This window comes from Lactuca virosa, chromosome 6 (assembly GCF_052849685.1).
Source record: "Lactuca virosa cultivar CGN04683 chromosome 6, Lactuca_virosa_CGN04683_v6, whole genome shotgun sequence".
Classification (NCBI taxonomy): Eukaryota; Viridiplantae; Streptophyta; class Magnoliopsida; order Asterales; family Asteraceae; genus Lactuca; species Lactuca virosa.
The window spans coordinates 158055142-158069220 of NC_136431.1; the positions used below are offsets into that span (position 1 = coordinate 158055142).

The 14079-nt window shown below is 38.8% G+C and overlaps 1 non-coding gene across 1 annotated transcript; it reads left to right on the forward strand.

Moving 5' to 3' along the window:
- The first annotated feature begins 5540 nt into the window (after window positions 1-5540).
- On the forward strand, window positions 5541-5647 carry LOC145123181 (small nucleolar RNA R71). The gene has a single exon (XR_013715052.1). It is a non-coding gene; the product is annotated as a small nucleolar RNA R71 (small nucleolar RNA).
- The last annotated feature ends 8432 nt before the right edge of the window (window positions 5648-14079 follow it).

Here is a 14079-nt window from a genome sequence, read left to right on the forward strand (position 1 = left end):
TACAAATAATCCAATGCTCGGTCCAAGCTACAATTAATCCTATACTATTTTTGGCCCAAATAATAAAAACAATAAATGCTTAGAAAAGCAAAGTATAAACCATATTTTTGACCCAACAGGTGGTTGTTGTACGAACGACAGCACATGGGGCATGCCTGCCATGGTGGCATGTGAGTAGATCACCGATGAATATTGTGATTGCGGTTGAATATTGTGATGGATCTAGGTTCCGGTGCCCAAATTGTTTGGAAACGATTGTTGCTAAGAAACAAGTATCTCCATTTGCTGTGGTGCGACAATCTATGGAGTCGTGGTTATGATTGCTGCTTGTTGAGATAGGTCAACTATTGGACGCCATAGACTAGCTATGTAGGTTGTGAGATTGCCATGCGATTTGAAGCGTGTTCTTCCTGGATGGAAACTTGCCCTCCGTCTAACGGTTTCATTGGACGCACCGGTATTTTCTCCGCTGCACCCGACGTCGCCGAAATTTCACCTGCCATCATTGCTCTTTGGTTTTGCTTCGTGGATGTATCATTCTAGAGATATGTCCGGATGACGCCAAATATTGTGATATGTCGGAGATGGTCGGATTGAGATTAAGGGTGGGTGTCGAGATTGTTCTTTCTCCTGATATCACAGTACAAAGAAAAGAGATGATCGTTAGACAACATCCGAGAGTGGTTCCCAGGACGAAGCTCTGACGATCAAGTTAGAATTTATTCCGAGAGAAGATAGAGAATGTATGAGAGAAAATTAGTCCAATCCCCTTCTCTGTGGGGAAGAAGAGTTCTTTTATACCTAATCGAGAGGCACGTGCCTCCTAACTGATTCTGTTGAGCCTTCCCTCGTGAGACGAGACGTGGTGGATCCGTATTGTAGGATCCTCCATCACGACTTTCTATCTCGTTCCCCCATTGGCTAGAGGGGAATCTTCTATATAATCATGATCGTGACTTTCATCAGATTGGCTCCACGTTTTCCGGGGTATTTCTCCTACTGAGAAGAAGGTAAGGCACAGTTATGCCCCTTAAACGCCATACCAGTGAGTCCATGCAGGTGGAGGCCCGACCTTGGCCTCAAATTAGGTATGACCGGACTCTAACTAGGCCAAGTTTGGCGCTAGTTTGACTTTTCTTCTTTAACATTTTTCTAGTCGGATACGTTAACATATACACTTGCTTTATCTTGAATGGCACAGACCAAAGTGTTGTTAACTTTCTGGGAAAAAGTTTCATCCTTGAATTATAAAGGAGGACTTTTTGACCCGCTTAAAACTCCTTGTTTCCTTTCAGCCTTGCATCGTGCCATTTTTTTGTCTTACCCTCTTAGATCAACGAGTTTGTGTATGACTCATTCTCAACTATTCCAGGGCATTCATTTGCAAAAGTCGATTGTTATGTAATTCACTCGCTTCAGAGTTGCATGTCTTTAACGCCTAATACGCCTTGTGCTCGTGTTCCACCGGTAAATGGCAATTCTTCCGAAAAACTAATCGATAAGATGTAGTCCCAATGGATGTCTTGAACGCGGTGCAAAATTCCCAAAGCGCATAATTGAGTTTGCCGACCATTCCTTTCTATTACTCCCTACTGATCTCTCCAAAATTCTCTTTAGTGCCCTGTTCATGATCTCGGTTTGCCCATTCGTTTGAGGATGATATGGTGTTGCAAACCTATGGTGTACCCCATATTTTTGTAACACTTTTGCAAGTTGATCATTAGCAAAATGGGTTCCCCTGCCACTTATAAGTGCTTTTGGCACTCCAAAACGAGAAAATAATTTTCTAAGAAACTTCACAACCACCCTCACATCATTGGTGGGTAGTGCCTGCACTTTTGCCCACTTGGAAACTTAGTCCACTATCACAAGGATGTACTTGTTCCCTCAAGATGATGGAAATGGTCCTATAAAGTCTATACCCCATACATCGAACACCTCACAGACTTGGATGTTCCTTTTTGGCATCTCGTTCCTTGCTGATATATTTCATGTCCTTTGGCATGAGTCACACTCACTTACATAAGTAGTAGCATCCTTGAAGATTATTGGACAATAAAAACCTGCATCAAACACTTTCTTGGTTGTATATTGTGCTCCATGATGTCCTCTTGTAGGCCCATGGTGACAATGCCTCAATAAATCGCGGATTTCCTTTCCAAACACGCATATTCTAAAGATACCATATGCACAACTTCTGAAAAGATAAGGCTCATCCCAATAATAATATTTGATTTATAAGAAAAGCTTTTTCTTCTGCTGGTGAGTTAATCCCTTGGGAAGATAGCTGCCTGCCAAAAAGTTTGCAATATCTGATACCAAGGCTCTTCTCCTACTGTCATCATCAAGTACTCCTATAGGAAATCATCTCCAATACCCTTGTTTTCCATCTCTTCCCTTTCTGGATTTTCCAATCTGGAGAGGTGGTCACCCGCTACATTTTACATTCCCTTCTTGTCCCGAATCTCGATGTCAAATTCTGGAAGTAAAAGTACCCACTGGATCAGTCTTGGTTTGGCATCCTGCTTGGCAAACAACTATTTGATAGCAGAATGGTCAGTAAAAACAGTTGTTTTGGACAAAATAAGTCAGGCACGAAACTTGTCAAATGCATAAACCGCGGCTAATAATTCTTTTTCAGTGGTAGTGTAATTTTCTTGGATTGGGTGTAAATGTCTTGTTTGCGTAGTAAATGGGTTGAAAGTGCTTATCAACCCTATGACCAAGTACGGATCCCAAAGCATAGTCATTGGCATCACACATTATTTCAAAGGGTAAGTTCCAAATCAGGGCTATAATGATCGGGATATTAGTCAACTTTTCTTTTAGAAGTTCAAAAGCTTCTAAGCATTCGTTCGGAAAAATCGAAGGTTGCATATTTTAAGAGTAATTGAGTCAAAGGTCTCATTATTTTAGAAAAATCTTTGGTAAAGTGGCTGTAAAACCCTCTGTGACCTAAAAAACTCCTAACGCCCTTCACATTAGTGGGTGGGGGTAACTTGGAAATGATGTCGATCTTTGCTAGATCCACCTCAATCCCTGATTTGGAAACTTTATGACCTAATACGATTCCTTCCTTCTCCATGAAATGACATTTTTTCCAATTTAAAACTAAATTGGACTTTTCACACCTAGCAAGCATCAAATCAAGGTTAGTAAGATAATCATCAAAAGAAGAACCAAAGACTGAAAAGTCATCCACAAAGACCTCCATAAACTTGTCCACCATGTCATGGAAGATGGCCATTATGCATCATTGAAAAGTTGCTGGTGCATTGCATAACCCAAAACGCATGCGTCAATATGCAAAAGTTCCACTTGGACAAGTGAAAGTCGTCTTCTCTTAATCTATTGGGTCAATGGAAATCTGGAAGTAACCTGAAAATCCATCCAGAAAACAATAATAGCAATGGCCAGATAATCGTTCAAGCATTTGATCAATAAAGGGAGAGGGAAATGGTCTTTGCAACTCACATCGTTTAGCTTGCTATAACCGATGCACATTCGCCAACCGGTTACCGTTCGTGTAGGTATGAGCTCATTCTTCTCGTTTGTCATGACCATCATTCCCCCTTTCTTTGGCACAACTTGTACTGGACTCACCCATTGGTATAAAAAACGGAGTAAATGATTCCAGCATCCAAGAGCTTCATGACCTTCTTTTTGACCACCTCTTGAATGTTTGGGTTGAATCGTCTCTAATGTTGTACTACCAGTTTTTCCCCTTCTTCTAGGTTGATATTGCACGAGAAATAGGAAGGAATAAGGCCCTTGATGTCGGTAATTTTCCAAGTAATGGCGTTCTTACTAAACACGATGTATACATTAGGAAAACACGTTGTGTTTTCGTCGATTGCTTCGTCAAATCAAGAGTTTTGACTCCAACACGTCGTGTTGGTCACTTCAACACGATGTGAATCCTCCTGATTTGTCTTCTTGACATCTTGCCAATTCTTGAATCCTTCATTGCTCGATCTTCTCCTACCCGGAGAGTGAGTTTAGACTCTCTCACGTCCACTGGGGCTCGAGCGATGCTTAGAAAAGGCCTTCCAAGGATTATTTGAACTTGATGATCTTCTTCCATATCTAGCACGATAAAATCTGTACGAAACACGAATTTGTCAACTTTCACCAAAAGATCTATGCATATACCTGTTGGAAATGTCAGCATCTTGTTTGCTAGATGAATCGCCATACGGATGGGCCTCGGTTCTGGAAGATTCAACTTTTTGAAGAATGAGTAGGGCGTAAGGTTTACACTAGCTCCCAGATCGGCCAATGCATAACTTGCAGCCAATTTTCCGAATTGACATGGCAAAGTTAAACTTCACGGGTCCCCCATCTTCTTTGGCAATTTGTTCAACATCGCGGCTGAGCAATTTTCGTTCCGAACCACCTTAGATGCCTCCTCCATCTTCTTTCTATTGGTGAGGAGATCCTTTAAGAACTTAGCTTATTTTGGCATTTGAGCCACCGCGTCAATAAATGGGATGTTGATTTGGAGGGCCTTGATATGCTCTAGAAACTTCTTGTAGTCTTCATTCTATTTATGTTGTCCAGATCGGCTCAGGAATGGAAATGGAGGTTGATATGGCTTTACCGGAGGGATTTTTATTTTCTTTAGTCGGCAAACACGCTGTGTTCTTCTCCTCAACACGCCATGTTGAATATTCAGAATGCGATTCTTGGTTTTCTTTGTCCACTTCCTACACCACGTTCGGATCTTCACTCGGGATTTTGGCCAGAGGTGTGACAATTTTCCACTCCTTATGGTCACAACATTGGTGTGTGCTCATCGCGGATTTTGCTCGGTGTTGATTGGAAGTCCGCGTGGTGATCGTTCATTGAATCGCTTAGCAAGTTGGCCGAGTTGTTTCTCGATGTTAAGGATTCAAGCTTGCTGATTCCTCATAAGGGCTTGCTGATCTCTCATCATAGCTTGTTGATCTCTCATCGCTGCATCGGTTTCATCATGCCTTTTTTATTACGCGGCTGCAAAACAAGTAAGCATTGCTTCAAGATCCGTCTTCTTTTCGGGTACTGGTTCTTCTTTTTGATAGTACCCTCTTGCCTTTTGTTTGAACTTTTCCTCCGTGGCCTTCTTGTATTCCTCATATGGTAGCCATTCCTTTTTAGTTTTCCTCCAATCTTCATCGTATATATCCCCGCTTGAATAACATACTTAGGCTTTCCGGTTTCCGTTGTTATCGAGGTCACAATCTTTTGAGAGATATGGACCGCTACAGTTATCACAGCTCACACGGATAGCACAGATGGATTGGTCCATCTTTGTCATCCTACGATCCATGCTCTCCAATTTGGCTATTACCACTACCATATCATTTGAAGCTACATTCACCGTCCATGGAGTCGTGTCATTTTGCGGATTATGATATTCTCTTGAGTGTTTAGAGAATTCGTCAATCAACCCCTTTATTACAGTTGGTGCATTCTCCGTGAGTGGTCTTTGGGAGTCAATGAGCAGCATGGTTGTCACATTTACCCCATCATAGAAAATGGAGACAGCCTGTTGCACATTGAGGTCATTCTGGGGACAATTTCTCAACAAACTTGTGTATCTCTCCCATGCTTCATAAAGTGATTCGCCGCCTTGTTGTTCAAAATTGGCAATTGCTTTCTTTAACTTTGAGACTTTCGGGGGGGGGGGGGGGGGAGCAAAACTGTTGAATAAACTTTTCACGCATCTTTGGCCATGTGGTTATTGATCCTGGAGGGAGTTCCTTCAACCAATCCATCGCGATACCCTTGAATATTGCCAGTAGACCCTAGGTAGCACAGTCTCGCGTGGCACATTTGGAATGTTGAAGTAGTTGGGTATGTCGTTGACCTCGACAATATGCTTACATTCATTTTCGTGATCTTTCTCGTAGAATGGGATGTCCTTCAGTTGGGCGAGTATGTGACCCTTCAGCTCAAAGTATGTGACCCATATGATACCGATAGGAGAGGCATCTAGAGGTGTTGGAATTAATCTCAAAACCTTGTTTCTTTCAAATTCACTAAGCTCTGCTTGCATTGATTGTACCTAATATGAATGATCATTTACAATATTTACTGTTGTTCGTGTAATTTTTGAGATAAACATGCAAAATTCTTGATATGTATTCAGAAAAGTCTGTTTCTCCCTTTGTTGAGCCTGAGTGAGAACACTCGTTAATGTTTCTCCTATCACTTGTGACCGTGGATGATCATTTTTCCACATGATAATGAAGGATAATTGGAATCATATTTAGGAATAACTTCACAATAAACTTCTTCAGATTCTGAACAACCACCATTGTCTCTAATTTCCTGATTTTCCCCATCGATTTGAGCATTATTTAGAGAATTCTCCACTAAACTTGAGTACTATCAATTGGATATGTATCAAACGTAGGTACAGTTTTTCATGGTTGTACACTCAGAGTTTCTTCACACCCCCTCAACCAGAGCACTTGTAGATATGTAAGTAATTGAAAAATCTTACTCGATTTCAATATCATTTATGGCTTCATCAACTCACCACCTTGATTATAAGCTGCTTTTGACTCAGAATAAATTATGATATTAGGATCATAAAGGAAATCCAAGAAATCATCATCAAATCTCACGAGTGGAATCATTTTGGAACATGAAGAGGGAAAGATTTCTTAGCATTGTCAAACTTTTTTCTGAAAAGATTTTATGTAATTATCATCAAAAGTAACATAGTAACTTCCCTCATTCTTCTTAGACTTCATGTTGAGAACTCTACAAGCTTTTGAAGTCAAAGAATATCCCAAAAAAATATCCTCATCAACTTTCACATCAAATTTGTTCTGTTGCTCCTTTGAATTATAAATAAAACAACTAGAACCAAATACATGTAAGAAATTTCATTCGGTTTATGTTTATTTATTATCTCATAAGCAGTAATCAAAAAACTCTTATTAATGTAAGATCTATTTTGAGTAAAGCATGTAGTTCCACTTGCACCAACCCAGAAATAAAATGGTGAATTCACAAAAGAGAGCATTGTTCTCGCAACTTCACAGAGAGATCGGTTTCACATTTAAACAACACCTTTTTGTTGAGGAGTATAAGGAAATGAAAAATTATGGCTGATTCCTTTGTTTGTCAAAAATTCTTCAAATACTTGATTTATGAAATTAGTTTCGTTATCACTCCGAATCTTCCTTATGGGCTTTCCTATTTGCAGCTCAACTTGTTTCACAAAGTTAATCATCTCTATGTCGTTTTAGATTTTTGTTTAAGAAAGAAAACCCACGTAAATCAAGAAAAATCATTAACAATAACAACTATATAATTATTATTACCGATGCTCTCAATTAAATACGGACCACATAAATCAATGTGAAGTAGTTCAAGAAGTTCGAAAATCTTGGTATTCATGATAGATGAATGAATCTTCCGACTTTGATTTCCTATTTTGCATGCAACACACAAATGATCTTAATCATATTTCAGCAACGAAATTCCTCGCACAACATCACCCAAAACTAGTTTGATGATTTATTTGAAGTTAAGATGCAAGGGCATTCTATGCCATAACCAACTATCATCAAAATTTCCTTCCATAAGCAAACAAATAGATGGTTTTCCTTCAAAAGGATTTATGTCCAATGGATACATCTCTCCTTTCCTTTTGGAACTCAAAAGAACATTACATGTTTCTTTGCATTCAATTATGGAATGTTTTATTGGACTTAGGTGTCTAAGGTCTTAACTAAATTGGTATATTGAATGAATAATATTAAATTCCCTTTTGGGTTGCCCTCATAACCGAGAAATGGCATGGATTGATATTAAGAGAGAGATAAATAATTTATTAATATATTATTGGATTAATATATTAATTAGAAGTAGAAGTAATTAATTAAGAATTAATCAATGTTAATATAATTAATTGTTCTTGATTAATTATAATTAGTTAACAGGTCTAAGGGTTAGAGTGTAATTGTTCAAAATTTGATCAAGGAAGCTCCTGGAAGCCTCCTTGGTTGATAAGGAAAGTGAATTTGAGGCAAAAATGGCTTTGAAAAATGAAGTCAGATCCCGAATTAAAAGGCAGGAAGTTGAATCAAAAACATAAATCTTTCAAAACTCAGGCCAAATTTTCAAACAAAAGGAATTTGGACAAATCCACCACTGCAAAAACTTTTCAAAATGACAATATAGTCGATGGACCTTGTCAACAAGCATGTACAGTGGCTAAGTCTTTCGAAATCAACAAGATTGGACCCAAACAAAACAAGGTCAAGTGTTTGTTACAAACTTCCTTAAAAGAATAAAAGATGAAGGGTATTTTGCACACTCCAAACATTTTAAAATCACATCAACCCATTAGGAAGTCAACACCTATGTTTAGGTCCCTTCGCAATTCATCATCAAATGTAATAGACTCTTTAGTGAGGCACAAGCTAAGGACTAGGCAAAAGAACCAAAACTTAGCCCCCATACAATTGACCAAGTACGTTTTATGGGTCAATGAAAAGAAAATCACTTTTGGCTTCTATCCATTGGAAAAAAGGACACGTCAAATCCCAACTCAAAATATCCAAAAGAACATGAAACATTATGGACACAAACAGATATGGAGAGAAAAATCTCTTCATCATTCCCACATGAATACACTTAATAGGAATGTTTCCTATGTTACTATGGGTCCCAAACTAGTTTGGGTGCCCAAATTAATCAATTGATGATGCGGGCTATGTGCGAGGAGGACCATGAAGAAGAATGGTTGATTGATAGTGCGAGCTCCTTGCACGTGATAGGAAAGTTAGACTACCTTCGCGACTTCGGGTCAGTCATTGGTGGGGGGCACTTCACCTTCAGGAATAATGCAAATGGGAACATAAGGGGATATGTTGTGTTGACTAAGGGAAGCTTCTCCATTCAACGAGTAGCTTATGTAGAGGGTTTAAAACACAATTTGATCAGTGTTGGTCAATTGTGTAAAGCAGGTCATTGTGTAGAGTTTGATAACGAGTATTGTTACCTCATGACGAATGATAGAGTGAAGTATTTGATCCAGTCCAAAGCTGAAGGAACAATGTACCCACTAGATATTCCTCTAATCAATGGCAAACCATCGCTATGTGTTCTTGTCGAAGGCAATTGTCGAGGTCAGTTGGTTGTGGCATCAGAAACTTCCATGTCTCAACTTCATATACATCAACAATTTAGTGACCGGAGACCTAGTCCGAGGACTGCCAATTCTGAAACTTAACAATGATAATGTGTGTCCAGCGTGTGATTGTGGTAAATAATCCAAAGGAAGCCATGCTCTGATAATTGATTCTTCAATTGTTGAACCTCTGGAACTCCTTAATATAGACCTATGCGATCCTTTAACTGTAGCTAGTCTTCATCACAAAAAAATAAATTATGATTATAGTTGATGACTACACTAGTTTTACTTGGGTCTTCTTTCTAAGACTAAAGTCAGACACACCGTAGATTCTAATCCATTTCATCAAATTGATAGAGCTACAGATCAAACTTCCAGTTAAAAGAATAAGAAGTGACAATGGCACCGAGTTCACCAATCATCTTTTGAGTAGCTTTTTAGTATCCAAAGGAATCAGCCACAACTTTTCAGCACCATACACACCGCATCAGAATGGAGTAGTGGAGAGGAGGAACAAAACGTTGGTTGAAGCTGCTAGATCAATGCTCAACTTTGCTAACTTAGCTCTCTATTTTGGACTGAAGTAGTGGCAACAACATGTTTTGTTAAAATCGAAGTATCATTTGCAAACGTCTCAAAAAAAACACCATATGAAGGTCTGAACAATAGAAAACACAATGTACGTTTCTTTCATATTTTTTGTTGAAGGTGTTTCGTGGTCAACAACATGGATCATCTCAAAAAATTTGCACCCGAATCTAATGAAGGAATCTTTTTGGGTTACTCAAATAACAAGGTTGAATATCGTGTTCTTATCAGGAGAACAAGACTAATAGTTGAAAGCTTCGATGTCAAATTCAATGAATATTATGTCTGTAGAACTGCTCCTAATAAAGAAACAAAGTTCATCATGGAAAATGACATTCCACCTTCTTCGGGACCCTTAAACATAGTTAAAGTTAACTATGATGATTTCTTTGAAGTCCCAGAAACTTCATATCTTTCAGAGATACTGGTGTCCCCGGTAGCACAACAACATCACTCAGAGGTATCTGCACCAACCATTTCTGAAGGAACTTAATTCAATACTTACACCTCGTCGGTTGAGGGGAAAAGCTCAAGTTATTTGGAAATCCTAACCATCGAGGTTTCAGTACTTGAAGATGTATCTCCAGTACCTGTCTACGAAGTGACCAATCAATCAACTGCCTCTAAAGATTCCGAGGACGAAGAAGTTGAAAACATTGATACCGAAGGGGATCCAAGAATAGTACATCACTCATCGTTTAATGGGGAACCATCATCGGTTCAGGGGGAACCATCACCAATTCAGGGGGAACCTTCATCTTCAGCTGCTGAACTAATCCCAGCAGTTCAATACTTATATGTAGGATGTTCTCAAATCAAGGGGGAACAACCATCAACAAATAGACCCAAAGACTCCTCTGAAGTAGAGGACATTCCCTCCAATGCAAGTGCTGAACATCACCAATATCGCCTACATATCTAGATGAAAGACCACCCACGTGACCAAATCATCGGAAATCCATCTACAAGTATACAAACTCGTTCTTCTTCAGATTTAACTAATCATTATCACTATGCATATTTTATGTCATCAATCGAGCCCAGAACCATGAAAGAAGCACTTCTAGAGCCTGATTGGATTATTGCAATGCAAGAAGAACTGGCAGTGTTTGAAAGAAACAAGGTTTGTAAACTTGTACCGAAGCTCAAATGTCATACTGGAGTTGGAACCTGATGGGTCTACAAGAACAAACTGGATGAATCGGTGTTGTGATCCACAATAAATCTCGTTTGGTTGCCAAAGGGTATACTCAACTAGAAGGAGTTCACTATGATGAAACATATGCTCCGGTAGCAAGGATGGAAGCCATACGTATTTTTCTCGCGTATGCGGCACATAAGAACATCAAAGTCCGTCAAATAGATGTGAAAATTGCATTCCTCAATGGCGAATTGAAAGAAGAAGTGTATTTACAACAACCTCCAGGCTTTGAAAATTTTGATTTTCCCAACCATTGCTATATTCTGGAGGAAGCTGTCTACGGTTTAAAATAGGCGCGAAGAGCTTGGTATGAAACTCTTTTAGAGTTTCTTATAAACTCTGCATACAAATGAGGTGTAATAGACCATACACTTTTCAGACGAGTAAATTACAAACATTTAATGCTCGTGCAAATCTACGTGGATGATATTAACCTCAGTTCAACTAATCAAAGGAATGGTGGATGCCTTTGCTAAGCTTATGACCAACAAATTCCAAATGAGCATGAATAGAGAGATTAATTTCTTTCTACGTATTCAGGTCATGCAGGTTCCTCAATGAATTTTCATCCATCAAGAAAAGTATACTACTGAACTGTTGAAGAAATTCTCAATGGACAACTGCTCCTCGGAAAAGGTCCCCATGTCCATCGGGTACAATATCTCAGCTGACCCTACCGGATAGTTAATTGATCAAAAGATACACCGAGGAATGATAAGTTCATTGATGTACCTCACTGCAAGTAGACCAGATATAGTCTTCACCACAAGATTATGTGCTTGATACCAGGCTGATCCAAAAGTATCACACTTGACCGCAGTCAAGCATATTTTTAGATATCTCAGCGGGAGTAAGGCGTTAGGTCTCTGCTATCCAGTGGGAAATGACTTCAGTATGCAAGCTTTCACTGATCCAGACCATGTAATGTCACACCACAAAACCAGAACGGCGGAAACGTTATGGGGTGGAGGATGTCATGTCAAGTATCACAACATATGTAGTATAGAAATCAAAGTACAACAACCATTGCATTAATAGTAATAATTTTACATAGGTTACATTTAACAATAACATCAAAAGTAGATATAGGAATATAACATAAACTGCAGCTTGGTACTAGGCTGTCTTCGCAAAAGCTCCCGGAGTGTACCTGTCTACTGATAACCTGAGAATACAAGTTATTTTGAAAGCGAGTATCAACATTTTAATGCTAGTGAGCTCATAAGTATTTAATGACATTGGTATAAATACATGTTTTTCTTCAAAATAAACTCACTAGATAACGGTGATTTGAGTTTACAGAGTATTAGAATTCTTTCTAGAAAATCCTATATTTTCTAATAAAAGTAGTCTTCTACCAAGACCCAATTGTTTTATGTTTAAGGAGTAATTTCCCCAAAGGTAACTATTATTATCAAAATATAGTTTATACTTTAAGGAATATGTGAGAAGATCACAAGCAAAAGTAATAGGGAAAATACTATTTTACCTCAACAGTAGCGCTGCTGACTAAAAGTGAATAAAACATAGACTCCAGGTGGTATCGAATGAACCATACGCCTTGGAGAGTCTAAAGGAATGAAGTATAGACTCCAGGCGGTATTAAGTGAACAATACGCCTCGGAGAGTCTAAGTGAATGAAATACAGACTCCAGGCGGTATTGAGTGAACAATACGCCTCGGAGACTCTAAGTTAACCTTTAATCCTAAGTAGGTCAGTTTAAAGGTTTAATATGAGGCCTAGTGTATAACTAGGAAAATATATTATGATGGTTTCATATGTAGAAAATACCATGATAATACTGATTACCTTAAAGCCATGAATTATAAGGTAAATGTAAAGATACTCGTAACCATACTGATTGACGGATGTAAACTTGACGACCTGCTGGCGTCGGAATGAATGTGACATTTGTCACCCCTTCGCTTGGTCGGCCGGGACTGTAGCTAGCAGTCGGGATGTGGGAGTGTCTGTCCCGTATAGATCTATACACACAGTGCCCGCTCCCTCCAGCAGACACTGGTTACCGCTCGACAACGGTGAAATCCGTGTCATAAGGATGTATCTCGTGTTTTGATTTCTATATACCTTTCTTTTTACTAAAAGTACAAGTGTTTAGAATATAGATATAACTAAGTTCTCCTTCGTGAAAGTTATGGTCGGTTTCTAAACTATACCTATTATAGTTTACTCGAGGGGTTATCTAGATGCCTTTGCTACCCAAAGGTGTAGAACTGGAATAAGAGTATTAACATCTAACCAGATATACATAATATATAACTAGGACTTCAACGACACTCAGACAAATAATCAGATGCTCTACGTCCACAACCAAACGAGGAACAGGAAATAAAGCGGGCTATCAGTCCTAAGTCCTTCAAACCCTACTTATATATCTATATCTATATAGACATGGATCTATCAAGAATATAAGTTTAAAAGACTTTGATAAAAGCTTGGTAATTTAAAAGAGATTTTGGTACATTAAAAGAGATTTGAAAACAAAATTTGGAAACCTTTAGCTGGATAAAACAGTTTAACATGCAGAAATCTTTTTGTTATACAGTTATTAATCACCCGTGATTGATATAATAACTTTATAGTTCAACTTGTATTCCCCCAAATAAAAGCATTTAAAATCATTTAAAAAGTTTGATTAAGGGGTATGAACTCACCTGAAATGAGTGATGCGAATGTAAGATCGGAAAAAGGACGCTAAGTGTCAAGTGAAGTCTTGAGCACACGTATGGATCCTATTTAGCATATAATGACATGTGTACGTGTAACATTAGTGCATATTCAACTAATCAAGGAGGATAACACTCTTGTGGTCTAGGAAACACCCATATGGAAGTGTTACAATCACAAATGATTGCATAAAAAAAGGAGTGTATGGTCACCAAATGGAGCTTTCGGTCCAAGTGATATGTTCCTAGGAGCTTTCGGTCTTAATGGCATTCTCGGTCCAAAATGGTTTTCGGTCCGAAGGGTTCTCGGTCCGAAGGGGTTCTCGGTCCAAGAGGTTTTCGGTCCGAAGGGTTTTCGGTTGAGACCGAAAACTCAGGATCTTCGGTGCATGTGGTGTTTTTCGAGTGCTTTCAAACATGCAAAGAGTTTCTAAGCTTTATCCGGAGTATTAAGTGAGTTTTGAGGTCA